The following is a 15558-nucleotide window of genomic DNA, read 5'->3' on the forward strand; positions in this document are numbered from 1 at the left end:
CTCTCTGCTTTATTTCAGCTCTTAGCCCTAAGTAGTGCAGAAAAAAAGGGAATGAAAGCAATGATTCCTGGCCCAGGCCAGATGCAGCAGAGCTCCCCTTGGGGTCCAGCTGCCATCAGAGTGACAATTCCTTGAACACTGTTGGGAAGGGTTGACAATAAGACCATGTCCCACTGGGAAAGGTGTTTTAATTTTGCATGAAGTATTTTTTTTATAACTATATATTTTATACTGAAATTTTCCGTGCATGCGATCAGAGCAGGATTCACACGGGGCTGGATGTACAAGGGCTGGCTTCAAGCAAAAAAAGACCCCCAAAGCTTTTCTCCGAGGGCTGTCCCCTGCTCCCCACTCTCCCCTGGCAGAGCAGGCGTGGCACACAGCACAAGAGAGGCCAGCCTCAAGGCTTGGAGCCTGGAGCAGAGGAATAAGGCTTTAGAACCCTGCAATGGTTTAGGTTTAAGGAAAGGACATTAAAGCTCATCCCATTCCACCCCCCTGCCATGGGCAGGAATGCCTGTCACAAGCCCAAGTTGTTCCAAATCCTGTCCAACCTGGCCTCGGACACTTCCAGGAATGGTGAGTCATGACCTCTCTGGGCAACCTAACCCTTTCTATTTCCATTTCCATTTCCTCCTCAGTGCAGGTGTCCCCTGCAGCCCACGAGGGCTGGTGACAACTGCCTGTCCTTGTCCTGTCCCCCTGTGCCCCCTCGTTGGACAAGGCTAGAATGGCAACACACATTCCCAAAGTCTGGCTGCTTCCTTAAATCCATGGACCAGCTAGTGCTATCTCTGAACAGCTGAAATGAGCTTTCAGTGCCTAGAAATGAGCAGGAATGACAAACAAAGGGATTTGAATCTGGAAATAGGTGAGTTCCACCCGCCCACTGCTGCTGATGCAGAGGCTGGGGCTCGGGGCAGCTGTGCAGCCCTTCCCTGGGGCACGGATCCTGCACTGGAATGTTGTGGTGGTGTTGCCAAACCGGGCCTCAAACCAGGAGAAGATAAGCCCTGACCGTTTGCTCCCGACCCAGGCACACCCACAGCCCTTCCCAGGGTGTTGGTCACTTGTCCCCATCTTCACATTTTCACTGCAAAAAGTCAGCTGAAATGATTCCCAAATAGCTGAAACCCCAAAGCACACTGGGAAAGGCAGGTTTAACACAAATTAAATGGCCACAAGAAAAAAACCCCTCTAATTTAGCACAGGGTGTTGCTCTTTACTTCCCGTTTTCCTTCATAAAGTTATGTGCATTTGTATATAGCAATCTGTAAATAGGGGTGAGGAAAATCCCTCTCCCTAGAAGCAGAATTAAGTGATTATGCTTCCAAAATTTACTCACCATTTCAAAACTCAAGCAAGCAGCGTAGTTCCTGTCCACAGCAAGTTTGGCACATTGCATTTCTAGCTCTGTTTGACTGACAGACCAATCTGATTGCAAAGCAGTGAAGCACACAGAGCTCCAGAGCTGCCCACAGCCCAGGGACAGCTGGGTTTTCTCTCTCAGCACATGCTGAGTCTTGGTCCAAATTTGTGCCTGTCATTGCACATTTAATGGAAAAAGCTTTAAAACAGCATCTGGGGAGCTCATGTCTAAAACTGAGAACACCAGTGCACCTTAGTTTTGGCTTCATTCTTAAGCGTCTCCAATGGATAATCTGTTTTCTTCATTTGAAACAGGACACTGCTCTCACCAGCAGAATTAGGGTGCAGGCAGGGGAGGATCCTGGGTTTAGTCACAGCCCTGCTAGGATCTGAGAAGGGCACTCACCTTGTCAGGGAGGGATGAAGAGGACAATCCTCCTGAGAAGCCCTGGCTCCGGATTAGGGTGGAGATGGGAGGCAGGATGGCAAGCACGGGAGGTGAAAAAGTTTCTAAAATGAAAATAAAAACGAATGTTGAGCTAGGAAACACACCATCTTCTAGTCCTGGGGTGTAGAGGAAAGCAAATCACAGGGAATTACAGTTATCTGGGATTTTAAGAGGAGTGTACATGACAGCTCTGTAAAGCCGGGAGCCACGGGAGCACTTCCTAAAACAAATAGCTCAGTAGACCTTATTGCAGAGGCCACTTTTACAAATTTCCACGCGACTGAGCTGTGCATCTGTTCTGTTTGTACTGCCTGCAGACACTGCTATAAAGTACTGTACATTGATGTAACTGAGCGAAGGAGACAATGATATAACCATGCACTGTACAAGATTTATTAAAATAGTTAAGTTATAACTCCATCTCCGTCTCTTTCACTGGGTTTTCATAATGCTTTGTCACTGAGAGTCTCAGAAACTCAGCAGAATGTCTGAAACCACAAATTTCCTTTTGGGTTTGGGGACTGACATTCAACAGGAAGGATGTTACGGCCTGGATAGCTGTGTCTTAAGAATAGGGGCAAAGCATGAGAAGGCTGCACAAAAGCACATTCTTGCCTCTCTGGAAGGGGAACGACTGTGGCAGCTGTCCCAAGTGGAACCATACAGAAAGAGGGAACAGCATAACCCCATGACTAGGAGCCTGTTACACGGATTCTCCAACATTTCCAGCCAAGAGCCATCCTGTTTCCAGAAGCAAAAGTTTGTCTTCTCTTTTCCTTAACAATTAAATTACCCAGCTGAAATAACTGGTAATTCCTTCTGTAGATGTTTTGGAGAGTACAATTTCCAAGTGGGCCCACACTAACAAGATCACCTCTTTTACAGCCTAAATAAAGTTCAGGCGAACCACGAGCCCAAAACACCTGCCTTACTGGGCCGAGGGCTCTCTCAGCGCCTGGAGCTGCACTCGATAAACCATTTCGAACCTTGCCACAACGGCGGGGAAGGGAGCCCAGAGCGCTCAGCTCCTGCAGCGGGGCACCACCGACGCGGCCCCGAGCCTTCCCTCACGGCCGCCTCCCTCAGGGGCTGCCCGCCGCCACCTTGCGGCACCGGCCGCGCCCGGGCCCCGCGCGGCCACGAGGGACGGGTGGCTCAGGGGCGGGTCGGGCGCCGTACCGGCCGCGGGGAAGACTGCCGGGGGTTCTGGCGACACGGAGACTCCGGGGACAGGAGGTTCCGGGCCCGAGAGATCTCGGGGCCAGGAGACTCCCCCGATACGCTCCGTCGGGGACGATGGCGGCGTCACGGTCGCCAAGGCGAACCCCCGCCCGGCCCTCACGAACCAGCCAATCAGAATCGCTCTCCCTCCCGCTGCCCCGCCTCGGCTCCTCCCGGCCTCGTCCGTCTCCTGTCCGCGCTCCTGATTGGCCGCTGCCGCCCAGCCAGGCTGGGATTGGCGGCGGGCGGCGGGAGCGCGCGGGCCGGTGCCCTTCGGGCACGTACCGTCCCTCCTGGGCGCGCGAGTCCCCCGGAGCCGCGGACGTGTCGGTGTCCCCCGTGAAGCGGCAGAAGGTGGAGTCGGCGCTGGACCAGCTCAAGCACCACACCACGGTGGTGGCCGACACCGGGGACTTCAACGGTGAGAAGCGGCATGAGGGGATCCTGTCTCCGCAGCTTCTGCTTAGCCCCCTCTCCCGCCCCTCTTCACGGAGAGTGGGCGAGCCCGGCCGAAGGGGCGCGCGCTGCGGGGACCGACCCACCCTGGGGCCGGAGGGGGGGCGAGCGGGACGGCGCTGGGTCTCCATCCCAGGGCAGACCCCGCCGTGATTTCTCCCAGTTTGCCCTCGAGTGTGCCCTGACCACTCCGTCCAGCTCTGCGTGCTGTCAAGGAGAAGTGCCAGACTGAAGCCAGGCTCTGCTGTTCTAATTAATTTTGGGTTTTCTTCCAGTGGGCTGTCTAGATCTGGGACTTGTTTGGGGTTTTTCAGACTCACGCTTGGACGGGGCTTGGAGCAGCCTGGCCCAGTGGAAGCGAGTGGAACTGGATGAGCTTCAAGACTCCTTCCAACCCAAACCATTCCAGGATTCCATGATATGCTTAAAAACTGATTTGGGGTTGGAGAGAAAGAAGGGAAATGATGCTTTTTATTTGTTTCAGTTGAGCTGCACACTGATCTTTTCCCTTTTTGCATTTCCAGGATGCAGAAAGTGAGAAGGAACTTGAGGAGATGTGCTCGGTCCGAGAGAAATCATTTTGAAAAAACTCATCTCACTGGATACTGCAGCAACAGTAAAATCCCAAATGGATTTCATGATCCTGACAATTCTGAGTGCACTTCAGGGATAAGGCACAAGATCTTACAGAAAAACAGACGCAGCAGCACACATCCAGGAAAACATCTTGGAATTAATGGCATAAAATCGTGGTTTATTTTCCTGCATCTGTTTGATTTTAGGATCCCTAAAAATGTTACATTCCTAGCATCAGTGGTCAGGGGGTAATTTAGAGGTAGTTGGTGATAAATATTTTTGGTTATATGTAGGGCAGATATTGATGCCTTACATAACTCTGTAATATAAATATGTATTATATATTAGGGCATATAGCTACCTATTTATATATAACCTATTTTTTATGTGTGCACAGATATAGTTTATATCAGACACTGTGCCTGTCTGAAGGCCTTGCTACTGAGCTCCCAACTCATTCCTGAGGAAAACATCAGGCAAAAGTTGTTAGGTTTAACTGGTTCCTCTTTTCCTTAATAATTATTTTACTCAGTTGGAATAACTGATAACAGCTGTTAGAGATGTGCAGTTCCCAGTGGGACCAAGGCACTTTTTTGCACAACGCAGAGTGGCGTTTAAGGTATTCAGTAGTCAGAGAAGTGAGGATTAGGATTTTGAATGCTCTTGGGCAACAAGGCTGGCCAGAGATCCCTCCTAACTCACTGTGGGACAGCAAAAACCCCACAGCCAAGGGTAACCAGGGATTGTGGGGATGGAGAATTTAATGGCATCAGGTGGCAGCAGTGCCAGTTCAACTGATAAAAAAGTAAATCCACGCCTGCTCTAGAGGAGTATTGTTCCTGGACGTGTGTAAATACAGGGACACCTCTTTACTCTCAACTGAGGGAGGTTTGTGGTTGTGGTGCCAGTTTACCCTTGAGAGTTCCAGGCTTTATTTCAGCTCCCCTGGCCGGGCCTGATGTGCAGCAGTGGTGCGAGGGCCGGAGCCGTTCGCTGGCTCTGGGAACGCAGATGCCATCATGGCCCAGTGGGGGGGGGGAGCTTAGGCTGTGGTGGCAACCTCAGAAAGGGATCAGATGGCTCCTGGAACTGCCCAGAGTGCAGGAAGGGAGGGGGAACTGAACTGCTCCCACAGACCCCTGCTGGGCTATGGATCTGGGCCAGGCCCATCAGAAAAGTGGCAGCATCAGTGGCACCTCAGTTGTTACTGTCCTTGGAGCTCTCAGGATCAGGATGAAACCATGTTCATGCACTACTGGGAAAGCAGGGAGCAGGATCAGTGCTCTAACTCTCTACACTCTCTCTCCAGGAGTGCCTTGGGTCATGGCAATTTCATGTGTGGAATAGTTTCCTGTGTCTGCCTGGGCAGCTGCAGTTATTGCACAGGCATTCAGGGCTGACAGTTCCCTGCAGGGAGAGCTCAGCACATGTGCCCAGAGGCAATCCCAGCATCTGCAAGAAAGAAAAAAGCAGCAAAAGGTGATTGCTTCTCTTTCAAAGTTATTTCAAGTGCTCACCCCCAAACCAACCTTTGCTCTTGATTCTGGCCGGGTGCATGGTGAGCGCTGGGCACAGGTCATGTCATCCATGCTGGTGTGAGTGATGCTTTCTGGGGGAAAGCAGCTGATCTCCAAAGTTCCCTTCCTGCCCTGTGCCTGATCTGCACAGGAGAAAACCTCTTCCAGGAAGGGATTGTGCTTCCTCTAATGCCATTTGCCCAGTCTGTTCCATGGGGATATTGCCAGCCTGGGGCAGCAGAGGCACACGCAGCTCTCAGCACTCCCTGCTCCAAGCACAGCTCTGGGCTCCTTTGCACACTGCCTCTGCCATGGGGTTTTCTCCAGGAGAAGCCAAGGAATTGCTCATGGAAGGGTGCAGATTAAGTTATCCCAAAGGGAAGCAAAGAATAAATATCTCATTTTTCCATCAAAATGCTCATGCTCTTTCCTACAGATTATTTCAAGTTTTTCCCACAAGCTTTGCCCTACCCATCATCCCATTTTTACCCCCAAAAGTAATTTTCTCTGTCCTCCAGAATGTCTCAGTGTCTATCCCCAAAATTTTCACTGTGTCTCTGCAAGTGACTACCTCAGTTTACCTCATGCTGTTCATTCTCTTCCCTGGGGATTGCTTCAGATTTTCCCTCCAAGCTGTCCCTGTCTGTGCACTTCTGATTTCTTCTTTTTTACAAGAAAGTATTCATTCACTACTCTGGAGATTAGCTCCAGTTTTACCCCCCCAAAATTGCCCTAACATTCACTAGTCAGTGCCTGATTTTTACCTCACTATGTTCATTCTCTCCCCCTAGAGATAACCTCAGGTTTTACCCCCAGTATTTTCCCTACCTGCCCACTAACTATTTGCTCTTTTTGACCTATAAATATTCTCTTTCTATCCTGGAGATTTCATCAAGTTTTACCCTGAAATATTTCACTATCTTTCCAGTACTGTCTCACTTTACCTCAGGATGTATGCTCTCCCTGCCACACATCACCCCAGCTTTCACCTCCAAAATTATTGCTACTTGTCCACTACTTATTACCTGATATTCACCTCAGTATGTCCATTCTCTGCCCAACAGGTCATTTTAATTTCTACCCCCCAAAACTTGTCCAACCTGTCACCTAGTGACTGCCTCAGTTTACCTCAAAAATGTTGTCTCCCCTAGAGATTACCTCAGACTTGACCCCCACATTTTTTCCCTGTCTGCAAGTTACTACCTCCATTTAACTTCAGTATGTTCATTCTCTGCACTACAGACTCAAGTTTACTCTCAATCTCCCTGCCTCTCCAACACTGATTACTTCCTTTTTACCTCAAAAGATTCATTTATTTTCTACCATGGAGGTTACATCAAGTTTCACCCCCAGAATTTACTAATACTTCCACAACTGATTCACTCAGTTTACCTCAACAAGTGTTCATTCCCTCACCTAGAGGTGACCTTGTATTTTACCCCCAAAGGTTTCCCTACCTGTGCACAACTGATTGCTATAGTTTACTTCAAAATCTTCATGCTCTCCATTACAGGTCACCTCAAGTTCACTTCAAAAGTTTTCCCTACCATTTCCATTAGTGATTATCTCAATTTTTACCTCCAATAAGTCATTCTCTACCTACAGACACTGGATAGTAAATCATACAAAGATCTAAAACACTGCACAAGAAACAGCAGAAAGTTTTCCATAAATAACACAAGTTCCTTTTTTCCCCTCCTCCGCCTAGGACTGCTACCAGGAGACAGGAGAGCTGCTATCAACACTCAAACCTCCCAAGCGTTGTTATTGCTCAGAGAGCTGCGCTGGCACTGAGCTACTCCCATGCGCCTGCAGGGCTCTGGGGAGGGGGAAGACAACATCCCACTCCTGCCTGGAGAAATTTCAATGCCCTAAAAAGTCATTTCCCTTCTCTCTCTCTGACCCACGGCCAAAGCAGCTGTGTAGAACAACATGGACTACTCATGGAAGGGATGATTCAGTTGTGGGAAAAACGCTAAAGAAGGCCTATCACCCCAAATTTCAGGGTGAAAACACACTGCTTGTTAACAGGAGCACACAAACTCATTTAAACCAGAGAGCAAACTGCACACCAGGAAAAGAGCTGAAAGATAGGCCCTGCCTTGATTGATAATTCCAAAGGAAATTCCCCACAGATCATAGGCAATTACCTATAATTTTACCTCCCTAATCACTGGATTTCTGACTTGGGTTGCTGTGGAAGTGTTTCACAGATGCCTTGAGGGGTCAGGGGCTTGGCTGGATTCTTTGTGGTTAGTCCTGACAGGCCCAGGCCAAACCCACCCACCTGCATTGCTGCTCCACCCCAAATTTGCATGAAATACTGAGAACAGGTTATAAATACTCCCCTTCTCTGTCCTTCCTGACACATCCATGGAGCAAATGTACTCTATCCATTGTTCCCAAGAGCACCTCTCCAGCCCAAATCCCAGTTTTCACCAGCACAAACCAAACAGACCTAAGACAATTATTCCATCAGTGCCTGCAATTCTCAGCTCCCTGTTCCCTGCCACTCACACAGCAATCTCACCTCAGCCCAGAGACTCCCTGTCCCCAAAGGGAAACACAACCTGATAGGGCACAGCTCTGGCACCACATTTCCCCTTGTTCCTGGAAAGCCCAAGTAAATCCAGTCCCTCAGACCTTGCATCCCTGAACACCAGGAGAGCTGGAGTTTTACCCAGATCCCAGTGCCCTGCACGGCTGCGCTGACACGAGCACAGGCCGATCGCTCCGCCCAGCACCATCCCTCATTCTCCTCCCACGGCTCCCCAAGTGTCCCCAAACCACCCCAGCGTGTCTGTGCCGGGGCCAGGGCCCGCCCCAAGGCCAACCAGAGGCTGTCACCCAGCCCTGCACCAGCTCCCACCCCTGGGAGAGCTGGGAATGCACTGAGAGCTCGGCTCCCCAGTCCTCAGACACACAAATAATGCCCAACCTGCCCCTCTGGGCACAGCCAAACACCACAACTCCATCATCCCCAAGGAACTCTGGCAGTCGCCTCTTCACCTCTGCCCTTGTCCAAAGGACACAGGTAGGACTGGGCTGTCAGAAATGGTATTCCCTAGGCAGTTCATCCCAGCACAAAGGAGAAGAGGAACCCTGTGTCCCTCTGACTGACCCCACAGCATGGGCAGGACCAGCTGGGTTCTTCGTATTCTAAATTTTAAAATGAACTGAAGAACCTGAAAGGCAAAAAACAACACACATATAAGGTTAGAGCCAGTCAACACACACAGACAGACACACTCTCAGACACCCCTTCTTCAGCTTACACGCTGACTGCAGCCCTTACTAGAAACACTCCCCCCAAAAGAAGATGCTTTAACATCTTCTTCCATCTGCTGCTCCTTGATGTGGAACAGTAGATCCTGGGAAAATTGGTAGCATCAGTGACCATAGGGATCAAAATTTGCCTTAGGGACCTGCAAGACAGCATGAGGCAGTCTGCAAGTAGCTGACAGCTAGGAGTTATCCCCACACCAGGCCCATAAACTTTCTACCCAAAAGCCCATAGACAGGAGAGGAGAGTTCTAAAACTGTTCAAACTAGCCAGGACTGAATGTGCCAGGGCAGGGCAGCTCCAAGCATAAGTGGCACATGGATACACAGTGCATCAAATATAAGCAAAGATGACATGAAGACTTGAGATAACGCTTCAGAAGATAAATTTTTGAGACCAGGATGCTTTGAGGCGACAGAAGCTACAAAACTACTGCAGTGAGGAGGGTCTAGTATACTTCATACAGAAGTCCAAGGGAACGGCACATGAAAAAAAAGATACTACCAAAACTGAGAAGGAAGATGGATAGGAACACCTTGTGTACTTCTTCTGGTCTCAAAAAGCAAAACCATAAAGACGCCAGAATAGGCCCGATCCAGGAAAGTATGCAAGTGCTCCTGCTGCCAATATGGCCCATAACGATGCCTGTAAAGCACTGAGACATCACAAAGCCCTATGACACTGAAGACAACGGACACAGACCACATAACAGACACAAACTGAAACTGCCCAGCAGTTTTACCTGATGGACCCAAGATTGCTAGTGCAAGATAAGCCAGAGGCCGATGACGCCGAAGGAAAGAAGGCTCTACGGCAGTAGTACGTGACAGTGAAAGGTAAACTCCTTATGAGAAGTTAGTGCCAAAGCTGGTAAGAGGATGCTCAAGAAGTGCAGTAGGCCTAGAGAAGGAGGCAACCACTGCCAGCTGATACAAAGGGATCCCTAGAGAAGGATTCTGCCGCCAAAGGCAGAAGTGACATCACAAAACATGACTGACCCACAAATGGCCAAGATGCAAGATGTCCACGTGCTTGCTATGCTCAAAAGTGCTCAAAAGCGTGGCTACACTGAAGAGTAGGCAAAATTTAGACCGTGGCAATCGTGCCAGACCCGAAGGCAGGCTCCTCGGGTGAAAAGATGGACAATGACATCGAGACTCAAAATCCAATGATGCAAAGCTCACGAGAACATGGAGATGGGTTGGAACTGCCCGGCCCGGCAAAGGCTCGAGTGACGCTGAAGAGAAACCCTCTCTCCCTTAACCTCCAAGGGGCCTGGCCCACTACAGCCCTCTCCTCTCAGCTAACTTCAAATTGCCTCCTGTGATTCCAAAGGTTTTTGCCTTCTCCCAACCAACAGTCCCCACACTTAGCTCTCTGAAGACCAGCAGACGAAACCCATCCTTGACAGAAAAGAACGCTTCAGCACTGTGGATGTCAATACATGGCCCACAGCCCACTTGGGTGGCTGCAAAAGATGGAGAATAATGACAAAATTCAGACTGTGATGACACATCCCAGAAGTGACCCCTTGCACAATGCCTCTCTCCCTCATAACTGCTGAGGCTCATCACTCACCGGCCGTTTCCAAACTTAGGCTCTGCACCTACTTGTGGTACCTAAGACAACAAAACAGAAACTGCGACTATTGCCCTCCAGAAGAATAAATGCACGGGCTGGGCTCCTTCTGCACCACTGGCCCAGGCTCACCTCAAATCTCCATCCGACTCCGGAGGTGGCCCGGACGATACCCGCAAAGCGAAAAGGGACACGCTTCGCATGCTGCCACGTACCTCTCACCTATCAGTCGCCCCACCTAAATGCCAACTCACCTGCTCGCCTCTGTCCCTTGGCATGCCCAGGGCAGCAGCAGCACCTGCAGAGAAGCAAAGCAATAAAACATGCTGAGAGACTGAAACCACAGCCTCCCCGCTCCAACTCAAGTACACCACACCTACAGCTTAAGCTTGCACCCACCTGGCCTCCAGCATCCCAGTGGACCACCTAAAATGCACAAACAAAAACGGATGCTTAGAGCTGCACCAGAAACTGATACCCAAGCAGTAACAACTCATTCTGGCCACCAGTCACCGCTCACCTTGCTCCATCGACCTCAACCACTGATCTTCAGCATTACTTCCTACAAATAAAGATGAAGAACAAAGCTGTAACACAGTCACCATTTACACTTGCCCTGCAAAGACAAACGGTGACTGACCTTCCTGTGGGAACCACCTCACCTGGTATGGGGCACTCTGCCACAGATTCAATCCATCTGCATCTGAAAGAAAGTTATGACAAAAGTCAAAGTACTGCATCATAACTTAGCAGCTCCAGACACTTTGTGTTAATCTAGAAATACCATCTTGAGTCCAACTAATCCCTACATTACAAATGTCAAGTCCCTAGGACTTATCCTATTACACCTACACCCAGACTATGTAGCAGGGCAAAGCAGCCCCAGGCCAAACACACAGACACCTGTGACACAGGAGATGACAAACAAGGGGATGCAACAAGGAGAGGAAAGTCTCAGCAAGAAGAATTACCAATGACATGACCTAGATGAGGCTCAAAGAACTCTGGCAGGAAAAGACCTTAACAGAAGGACTTATGCCAAGCACTGCAAAGATGGATGCCTGAGAATCGTACGGTTGGAATCCTCTACCTATCCTCGCATTCTCCCAAGTCCTAATCTGTTATAAGGGATCGTTGCGGTGCACAGCTGTCAATACAGCTCAGAACAAGACTGTAAAAGGTGTCTGACTCAATAGTGCTAAAGAGAGATGCGATTCCGATGCATGTCCGAGCCTGCAAGTCAAAGGTTCAAGGGTACCAGCGTCGGGCCAAGGAACGCAAAGGAGCTGCTGAGGATGATGCCCAGCATTTCTGATAAGCCCCTCAAAGGGGTAAGGCAAAAGACATGTGACACAAGATGCCCACAATAGAGACACAGAACACACAATAGACAAGTGACACAACACGCACCGGGACTGCTCTGCCCTGCACACCTCAGCATTGCGATCAACAGCGAGACTTTGCCTTTACGTGGCCTAAGGGCCCCTCTCGTGGACATCTCCATCTCCAAAGCTAATTCAAAGATCCCTCCCACCAAGTCCTGACCCAGCACCCCACTCTCATCCCCCTCCCTGAGGTGTAGCCCTCGACTTAGCTCTCAGATATCCAGGGATGCAAATCCTCATCAGGTGCAAAACAAGGCCACCTCATCATCTGGGAAGTTCCTGCCCTCAGAGGGCTGTTCTCTCTCAGTCTACTACAATAAAGAAAACCCAACATCAGTGCCTGAACTCAGCAGCACATCAGCCAAAACCCAACAATTCCACTACTCACCGGCTCCTGAGAACGCCCCGGTCCTCGGCTCATACTCTGTGGCCGCACTCCGAGGCCGACGTCGCAGGGTATCCCTGGGTTAAGGGGAGACAAGGTGATGTGGCATTGCTGAAACTTGAGGGGACCCTCGCTCCTCCCTCCCTCCCCGACTCTCCACAACTCCTCAGCCATTGCCAAAGGCTGCCCAGATGGCACCTTCAAACAGAAAAGGTACAGGCTTCATCGCAGAGCCCTGTAATACTTCTGGAAGGCTCACAGGGACAGGCAGCTCAAGGGTGATAAACTGGCTCCATCAGCTGGTCCATGAGGGGGTTCAGCCCCTGTAGGCATAATACAAGTGGGCCACCTAAAACACACAAATGGATGCTCAGACAATGCATGCTTTGAGCTGCCCCAGAATTTGGCACCCGAGCAATAACTGGTTGTGTCCACTGGTCACTGCTTACCTCACTCACTTGACCTTGACTGCTGATATCCAGGTTTACTTCCTAAAAACAAAGACAAAGAACAGCCCTGCAACATAACCAAAATGAAACACCACCCCTGAAAAGCTGAATGATGACCAACCTTCCCAGGGGAGAAGGGGCAAAACAAAATGGAAAGGCACATGCCCATGTAGTGTCCAAAAGGGTTGCATTGCCGAGATAGGTTCCACCTGAAAGTGCTTGACTGTGACCTCTTTCTGCAAGGGTGTCTGTCACGTTGGAGTAGTGATTTCAATGCTGCAGACCACCTGTAAAACACAAAAAAAAAAAATTAAAGGCTACTTATAGTTTCATCACTAATACAACAACTCCAGTAGCATCCAGTTCTGTGCTGGAATCAATACTCATCCAGCTCATGGTCCCCCCGGTGCCAATACCCTGCTGTGCCAAGTGCTTTGCATCTTCAAAATGAAAATCCCAACAGTGAGGTAAACATAGAGCCCAAAGTCAGGCCGTAGCTTGGACTTCAGGCACTGACCCACCTCGCTGCTGTGCTCCTCTGGTCTCCTCCATTCATATCAGGTTTACATGCTCTCCCTCTGCAAAAGAATTATTTGTCAAAGTTACCCAGACAGACAGGGAAAGCTTAGCCTTTCCCAAGTTCTCATTCCTCAAAGCAAACTGCCTAGGATCCCACAACAGTGAGCCTTAGGACAAACTACTATGAAACTGCAAGACACCACTGCACCACTCCCACATCTCCACTGAACACCACACAGACTGGCCACAGTCACTCCATCCGAGGCGTGGCTCAGGTGGCTGAGCAAAGCAAAAGGCTCCCTGTAAAGTCTCCTTTCTTCTCCACCTAACCCCCCCCCCAAGACTACTCTACAGAGCAGAGCAATTCCAGGCTAGACACAAACTCAAACAACACATTATACTACAAGCAGTGTGACATGAGGATGATAAAAAAAAGCTCTCGGCAAGAAGAACAATGGCAAGGACAGGGACGACGCCAAAAGAGATAACTGATGGTATGGCAATGGTGGATGAAAGAGGCTCTAAGGAGCAGAAGAAAAGACTGGAACAGTGACCTGTTCTAAGAACTGTCAGTCACAATGATCAAGATGGCTGTGAGAGACAAGGCCACATTTAGAATGCTCCCGATATCCTGACAATCTTACAAGCCCCAGGACATTACAGCTCACGGCTGGAAAGGATGGATGGCAGTACAGCTGGGAACAAGGCCTCCAAAGAGATCCGACTCAATGCTTTCAAGATGTGATTCCAAGATGTGGCCAAGCCCACTGGTAAAAGAACAAGTGATATTGGCATCCTACCGAGAAGTACAAAAGTTCAAGAAGCTAGAGATGATGGCCAATGCTTATGATGAGCCCCTTAAGGGTAAAAGGCAGAGAGATCTGATCCAAGGGAAGCCAAAGACACAGAACACACACCGGACAAGACAACACACACTGGAACTGCTCTGCGCTGCACACCCTACAGTTGCAGTCAAAAGTAGGGCTACTCCCTTTAGCTTACCTAAGAAGGCCCTTGGAGAGCATCCCTTTCCCCTACACTACTTTTTAAATCTCTCCCAGCAATTTCCAACCCACTATCCTGCTATCATCCCTTCTCCAGGCCCCAGCCCCCAACTTAGCTTTCAGATGACCGGTGATGTGAAGCCACACTGGATGCAAAGGAGTCCACCTCAGCCATCTCCAAAGGCACTGGGATCACCAGGTTGGCCTCTTAGTCAGCTATGACAAAGAAAACCAAAATCAATGCACCAGCGTAGTGGCATACAAGCCCAATCCCAACAAGTCAGCTACTAACTGGGACCCTGCTCCCGCTCCCACTCATACTTACAGTCCTTAACTTACCTATCAGAAGCCTCCATCTCCGATGTCATCTCTGACCCAGGGTAGCTCCCTCTTGCAGCACAATGAACCTGCTGAAACATTTGGAGTGTAATACTGACACAATCTGGAATTTCAGGAAATTGCAGTGCTTCTAAGAAAAACAAGGCAAAGAAAAAAAAAATACAAAAAGCACCAAGCACCTTAACAACCTTGAACACTCGATGCAAAAATCATGAACTATGCACTCAATGCTATCTTCTTCACAGTGTCTTCAAAGCCTCTATTGCTTTAGAGGCCAAAAGCACCTGCTGAAAGAAAGCTGAGAAAACCTGAATGACCCCCCCCCCCCCCCTTCATAGAAATAAAAAGACACCCTCACCCCCACTAACCCCACAGAAAGAATGGGCCTCTTTTTACCCAGGGCTGGGGTTAATATACCCCTGGCCGGGCCCGCCTCTCGTTCCCACAATGCCCGGGAAAAGGGAGGAGGCAATTTTACCAGAAGGGATAAAAGCACTGGGAGGAGCTGCAGCTGTTTGGCTGCTCTGCCTTAAATTCTAGGTGACTAAAGGGCTCTGTAGATGCCTTCTGTTTTACTACAGCTGCATCCACTGAAAGGGTAAAAAAGCTTCTTGTTTTGGCAGCGTAGACACATGAGTTGCATGATTCCTTGTTAAGTTCTGTAATTGTTCATTGGTGGTTATTGAGTCACAGGACTACGGAGGGTGGAGAAGAATAGTAATAATATACATGGTGTAACTCCTGTTGGGGTCTCTAATTAGGGATGTATTCATTATAAATAAAACTGAAAAAATAATGGGCTCTCTGGCAGCAGGAAGGTTTTGTGAGTGCTGGGCTCGCTCCCTTGTGAGAGATTAGGTGCCAGTACCCAGCTAGAAGTGCCCTGAAGTACAGATTTAAATTCTTAAAATGCTGAAAAAGGGGGAGCTTCCTTCAATTGAACCCCTTAAAATGAGAGACTAGGGAGTGTTTGTCTCTACTTAAATAGATGCCATAGCAATAAATGGGTTCTCTCCTCTGAATCCCCTAA

This window comes from Coloeus monedula, assembly GCF_965178545.1.
Source record: "Coloeus monedula genome assembly, contig: HAP1_SCAFFOLD_181, whole genome shotgun sequence".
NCBI classification, from domain to species: domain Eukaryota; kingdom Metazoa; phylum Chordata; class Aves; order Passeriformes; family Corvidae; genus Coloeus; species Coloeus monedula.